Source organism: Nicotiana sylvestris, chromosome 3, assembly GCF_000393655.2.
Source record: "Nicotiana sylvestris chromosome 3, ASM39365v2, whole genome shotgun sequence".
In the NCBI taxonomy this organism is placed as follows: domain Eukaryota; kingdom Viridiplantae; phylum Streptophyta; class Magnoliopsida; order Solanales; family Solanaceae; genus Nicotiana; species Nicotiana sylvestris.
This window is the reverse complement of record NC_091059.1, coordinates 152,946,953-152,954,415: the sequence shown is the minus strand read 5'-3', so window position 1 is coordinate 152,954,415 and position 7,463 is coordinate 152,946,953.

Genomic DNA, 7,463 nt, shown 5'->3' with positions numbered 1-7,463 from the left:
GTTCAACAACAACTTAGGAGTAAATGCCTCTCCTATGGGTAAAAACAAACTTAGGAGGAAATGCATCTCCTATGGGTGGAACTAAACTTAGGAGGAAATGCCTCTCCTATTGGTTCAACAACAACTTAGGAGGAAATGTCTCTCCTATGGGTAAACACAGACTTAGGAGGAAATGCATCTCCTATGGGTGAAACTAAACTTAGGAGGAAATTCATCTCCTATGAATGAAACTAAACTTAGGAGGAAATGCGTCTCCTATGGGTAAAAGTAAACTTAGGAGGAAACGCATCTCCTATGGATAAAAAAACTTAGGAGGAAATGCCTCTCCTATGGGTGAAAACAAACTTAGGAGGAAATGTCTCTCCTATTGGTTCAACAACAACTTAGGAGTAAATGCCTCTCCTATGGGTAAAAACAAACTTAGGAGGAAATGCATCTCCTATGGGTGAAACTAAACTTAGGAGGAAATGCCTCTCCTATTGGTTCAACAACAACTTAGGAGGAAATGTCTCTCCTATGGGTAAAAACAGACTTAGGAGGAAATGCATCTCCTATGGGTGAAACTAAACTTAGGAGGAAATGCATCTCCTATGAATGAAACTAAACTTAGGAGGAAATGCGTCTCCTATGGGTAAAAGTAAACTTAGGAGGAAACGCATCTCCTATGGATAAAAAAAAAATTAGGAGGAAATGTCTCTCCTATGGGTGAAAACAAACTTAGGAGGAAATGCCTCTCCTATTGGTTCAACAACAACTTAGGAGGAAATGCCTCTCCTATGGGTAAAAACAAACTTAGGAGGAAATGCATCTCCTATGGGTGAAACTAAACTTAGGAGGAAATGGGTCTCCTATGCGTGAACCATTTCCTTCTTCCTGAATTATTTACTTACCTGTGTTGTCTTCCCTCGAAACTGCTGGGGATTATTTTGATGGGGATGACTCTTCCTTTTCTTCCTTACCCACTCTGGGTTGCCCGAAACTCTGTCGAGGATGCTTCTACATCTCGATGATCCATTGGGAATAAACTGCTGTGGATAACTCTGCTGAGTAAATATGTTAGCTTATTCCTTCCAAAATTACTTCTTTTTGAGTAGGATGTTTCATTCCTCTGCAAACTACTTCCCTTTTTTTCTTTTTCTTTTTTTCGTTTTTTTTTTCAACACTGCTGGGGATAAAAGTGTTATCTTCTCGGGATAACGTTGTTGAGGATAACGCTGCTGGGGAATTTTATCCCTTCAAGTCGATGCTTCATTCTTCTGGAAGCTGCTGGGGATGATAATGGCTTTTTGCTTTTCTGAGCACAAGTGTCATCCCTTTATTCTGTCTGCTGGGGAATACTTCCTCCATTTAAACTTATTATGTTGGGGCAACACTGGTTCAAATACCACTTCCCTTGAGACTGGTGCTATCTTTATTCTTCCTCGAATGGGTACCTGACTTCCAGAAAATTTTCCAAATGAAAGGAAAATTTTCTGCCCCAGTTTGACAGTCTCCCTTATGGCATGCATTTCTGTCATCAATGCCATTTCCTTTACCTGTTTCAAATCAAACAAAATTTGTTAGTTTAAAACGTGGTGGTTGGTTGTGATACTCCTACTGGGATGGCTTTTCCTTTTCTCCTTCCTTGCTCTGCGCTCCACAACTTGTTGGGGATGATATTATTTGCTGGGGATAATCCCTTTCTGCTGGGGATATCCCTCTTCTTTTGTGGCATAGCTCGGAAACTGGCATTTCCCCGACCTTTTAGTCTAGTATGAATTTCCCCAAATCATGCTCACTGCTCTCCTTGCTTTGTTCAACGGGCCTTGGCCTTGAGGTTTATAACCTTTGATTTCGGCAAGGGTATCCCTCTTGACACTTGTCAATCCTTTTGTCAATTCCCTTTTGCTGGGGATATCTTTTTTTGACACTGGCCTCGCGTTTGTTCCTCGCTGACTATACCACTTGGATGTACTAGTCAGATCTTATCTTGCATAATTGGAAAGCTGATGGCATATTTTGAAGTCAATTCACACTTGTTTTGACCAGACAGACTCTATTGGGGAGTTTTTCTATGAAAGGAAAAAGATAAAAAGGGAACAGAATAAAAGACAAATGAAAAAGATGACTCTGTAACAAAAGAAACTATAAATAAAAACCTATCAAACGCAGACACCGACTCTAATGGTCATGGCATGCATTTGTGGCCTATCTTCCGTCGTCAATCGTCTTTCAAGACCTTCAATTGGAAATTCCCCATCTGATTCTCAATCTTATTCGACTTGTAGTGCCCGAAGGGTTTTCACTATCAAGTCTCTCTCATTTTGGTTTTTCTCTCAGCTTTCATCGCCTTATGGTGTCCGTGAATATTTTCACCGATAAGACTCTCTCATTTGTATCACTTTCCAGCTGGGGATTTGGAGTGTTGCCGGTATGACTCTCTCTGCTGGAGATTAGAGTCCTTTCTGCTGTGGAACATAATGTTATGTTCGCCGGTAAGACTCTCATTTGTCTAACTTGGCATCTTTTGCAGACTGGTCAGAAGGTCTTTCTTTGGACCGTAATGTGGGTTTTTGGACAGGCTAGAAAGAAAGGGTATTAAAGGCTCAAAAACAAATCAAATTTGGGGTTCAAAATTACAACCTTCGAAATCATATTTGTTTACAACAAGCGCAACCCTTGCCCCAGTTTCTTGCTTGGGGATTATTTATTATTATATTTTTTTATTACACCATGTACACTGTGACCATTGTGGCCATTATGCACCCTATGACCGAGCCGTGAAACGCCTACGTATCATCTTTGAGGAATCAGGTCAAACGTAGTTCCCAATTCCTCTGTTTTCATTTGACTTTCTTTTGTTTTTTTTATTGTTATCATTTTTCTCTTCTTTTTTTCGTTTTTTTTTAATTTTTTTTTCTTTACCTTCCAGGCTCGTATTTCCTAGTCGTTGCTATTGATTCCGAACGAGGGGTATGAAAGAAAATAAATAAGGCTCAAAGGGGGTAACGAAGGATAAAGTGTTTAGATAGCAGAACAAAATGCCTTCGTCATTCCAGTCTTCAAAACATGCCAAATGCAAACAACACAATTGATCATAGATTTATAGTCTCTTCCAATGGTGCTGGACTTGACAATTATGTTAAACACTTGCTTTTTCATTTGTCATTTCTAAAGCATCGTTGGGCGACACTCTCACTCTTATGAACGATCCTCATGCCAATTTGGCGAATCTTGCATTTAACGATTTTCTTTATGTTTTACTTGCCCCAGTTCCACATGACTCGGGCTTCAAATAATCTCAAACCGTTCTTATTTCCTTTAAATGTTCTGGTTGCCTTTCCGGGGTTTTATGATTAACTTTAGAGACTAGGCCCAAACCGTGTGCGCATGTCATGTCACTAGAATCGGCGCTGACCAAAAATGATAAAAGGACTAAACAAAAGATGACTGGAAATAATAAAAGATCAGATTTTGCATTAGACTACCGGTGAAATGGTTTGAATAACAAAAACGAACCAGAATAAAATCCTAAAACAACCTGGACAAACTTAAACAAACCGCTATGACAAAACGGAAAGATAAGACAGTTTGACACGAGACAATATCCGAATTACAACCCTAATAATCCGAACAACAGAAATGACAACAAAATAAGCCACCACAAGCTTCTCTCTTGCTAACCAAGGAACGGAGCGTCCTCCCACTTTATCAAAATTGGCATCTTAGCCACTGAGCTTCGCATCAGTATTGTCCAGACCATTGCCAACTTCGATATCATCAACCTTAGTCAACAATTCCCCAATAGGATTCAAGTGCTTCTGTCATCAGGCCTGATCCCCGCAAAGTGTGTATCATGATGTGCAGGTAAAGGATTCCGCACAATATTCTGGGTGTCATTGTCCGGCTTACCACAAACCAACCACCTTAACTTTCTTTGTGATTCAAAACAAAACAGGTTAAAATGGACTCAGCCGGTCCTCATTATTAACAACATCTTTTTTTTTTCATTTTTCTTTTTTTCTTGATTTTTTTTCGATTTTTTTTCTTTCTTTTTTTTCATTTTTTTTTCATTTTTTTGTTGTGGTCGAATCTTATGTAGATTGCCTACGTATCATGACCCCGCATGAATCAGACCTTGCGTAGTTCAGACCAATAAAAGATAAACAATAATAAACTTTTTTTCAATTTTCATATTAAAACAAACTGGGTTTCAAAGGTTTGAAGATGACCTACAAACTCGAAAATCAAACAACCCACATATTCTAATCAAAAGATTTACAAACGGCCAGTTTCTTTCCCCGTTTGACAAATGCAACCAAACGGCTATTTTTGCAAATGTGGCCCCTTCCAAATCTCACATGAATTTCGAGGTCGGGGAGGATTATTTTGACACTTTACAAACTAGTCCATTCTTTTACGAAAATAACCTTTCGACAATTGAAAGATACTCTAAGGCTATTTCGGCAAGAACGGTTTAAGACGCGGCCGAAGCTGGCTCGGCTTATTATGACAAAATTCAAACGGTATTCACCTGACCGCCGACTCTTTTTTTTTTTTTTTTAAATTATAATAAAAACCTGGTGTTGCAAACACGGCCCTTCAGCGCCTTGGGGACGAAGATTTATAGGGCTGTGTGGGTCAACTAGACCAAAAATCCTAAACATGACCCAAAAGTGGTTGTTTATGCAAAGTCAGCCTTCCGGCGTTCCTTTCGGGAACATTCGGCTATTTATGACATAACAACATCACCTGACTTATTTATGACTCTTTTTATCGTTTTTCAAATTAGAAAACTCAATATTGCAAACACGGCCTTTCAACGTCTCGGGGACGAAGATTTTTAAGGCTGTGTGGGTTAACTGGACCAAATCCTAAATATGACCCAAAAGTGGCTGTTTATGCAAAGTCAGCCTTCCGGCGTCCCCTTCGGGAACATTCGGCTATGTCTTGATAAAACAGCGTCACCCAACTTCTTAGAAATTCGATATATATATATTTTTGCTATTTTTTTTTGTAAAAGGGGAAGTTGGACATCACCCGACTTATTTATGACAAAATTAAAAATCTTGACATGTTTTTTTTTATATTTGTTTTTGGCTTTTTTAGCAAAAGGGGGGTTAGACCCGATGAGGGTTGCCTATGTATCTCACATCCGGTGAGAATCAAACCCGCGTAGTTCGGGCAAATTAACCGAACTATTTTAAAACATGACTCTTTTCCATTTTTATTTTTTCCTGGCGAGAAAATCTATTTTCCTTTTCTATTTTTGAAAAAGACAAAATAACGATTTTTTTTCATATTCAACAAACAATAAAACAATCTATTTTTCCAAAAATAAAAGACTCTTTTTTTCTATATTTTTTAGTAAAACAAAATAAAATATTTTCCTCTTTTTTTTCAAAATTTCGGCAGAGTTTCGCCAGTAATTGGTCATTGATTTTTTCTAAAATAATCAATTAACTCCCCAACTGATATATTATTTTTCCCTTTTTTTTCTTTTTTTCTTCAATTTTCCCAACATTCCCGAGATTCAGAAACCGGTCAACATGCAAGTTCGAAACAAATATATGTACAGAGCAAGTTGGATGCATCAGAATGGTCTTTTCATTTCAGGTTGCTACTTCTAGACGGACCCAACCCCTGTGTTGAGTCCCCTAAGTCAAATGCAACGTGATGCAAATAAGCTTTCCTACTAGGGATCCGACATGAGGTTTCGTTATACTAGGTTTATAACCTGGGTATATGTTCTAGACTGTGTATCCGAGCGGACAACTTGAGTCGAGGAGGGGGCAACTTACCGGGAACCAAAAGGCCATCCGGCTTCGTAACTTATCCATCCTCTTTCTTATTTCAGGTATTGACACTAACAGAATAGGGAGCCTCGACCAGCGAGCTTCTCCCCGGAGGTAAGAAGAGAAAGGTTTCGGCACAGTTTATATACAGTTCAGATAATATCAAAGCGGTAAAAGACAATATTTAGTATGTTATGTCAGAACATGCAATATATATGAGATAATAAAGCCAAATATAACAATTATTCTAAGCTCGAATTCTTGAACCCTGAACCAGTGGTTCTGGGTTTAAAATATCCCCAGCAGAGTCGCCAGAGCTGTCACACCTCCTTTTTCCGCCCCCGCGAGGGGTGCATAGGGAGTTTTTCCAATTAAAGGACAATCGAAACGGGATTTATTTATTTATTTCAGAGTCGCCACTTGGGAGATTTAGGGTGTCCCAAGTCACCAATTTTAATCCCGAATCGAGGAAAAGAATGACTCTGTTTAACAGTCTGCGCACCAGAAATCCGGATAAGGAATTCTGTTAACCCGGGAGAAGGTGTTAGGCATTCCCGAGTTCCGTGGTTCTAGCACGGTCGCTCAACTGTTATATTCGGCTTGATTATCTGATTTTATACAAATATGAACTTATGTGCAAATTTTATCTTTTTACCGCTTTCATAATTGTTATTATTATTTTTACAAGAATGTGAACATCGTTTAAAAATATGTCTTTGGATTGCGTCACATAAAATGCACCCGCGATCCGGAACGTATTTTTATTCAATGTTTTAGGATTTGGATTTGGGTCGCATAAATGCGCACCCGTGTTTAAGAATGTATTATTATTAAATCGTGCCTAAAGCGATTAGCGTATTATTATTTATGGGTAAGACTGTGGAATTCACTAAACAGTCCATCCCGAATTCTAAATACTCAATTAAATATTTATTGAGGGCCCCACAATTTTGTATTTTTTATTCGGCGAGGCTCGTCTCATTTATTTTTAAAAGACAATCCTAAAATGCCTACATTATTCTCTATTAAATTTGTCTCTACAAAATGAAATAAAAAAAACGTCTTAATTTATTTACAGGCTGAAATTGACCAATAATATTTAATTAAACAACATTCTTCCAAGTTCCAAAATGGTCTATTTTGATAAACTAACGTGTTTTTTGAGACATGATAATCATCCAACAATAGCGAATTAACTAGACGAAGTTACTACACCATTTATTTATTTTTAGGCAATATATAGGTAGTTCGTCCGTTAAGCTATCATCCGATGTTTCACTATATGTATTAAATATCTACATGATTCTGATTTTTTGCAAGCTAAATAATTTATACATACAAATAAAATTCAGAATATAATTAAAGCTAATTCAGAATTTCAACTCTTCATTTTTCGTATTCATGCTTCATATTCGGATTACAATGACCAGCTTTTCAGTTGTGTACCTGATATTGAAAGCAAAAGAAAATGAAGATGAGAATCAGCAGCAGTAATAACAGTACAACACTGCAGCAACAATCCAGCAACAGTAACAACCCAAGAACAGAGTTTGCAAACCAGTGGAGTATTAATCCCAAAACAAAAGCTTCAAGCTTTGATGACACAACAACAATTAATGCTGATTTCAAACAATGAAAGAAAGCAGAAGATTTTTTTTAGTTTTTTTTTATTTGAAAGTTTTAATATTT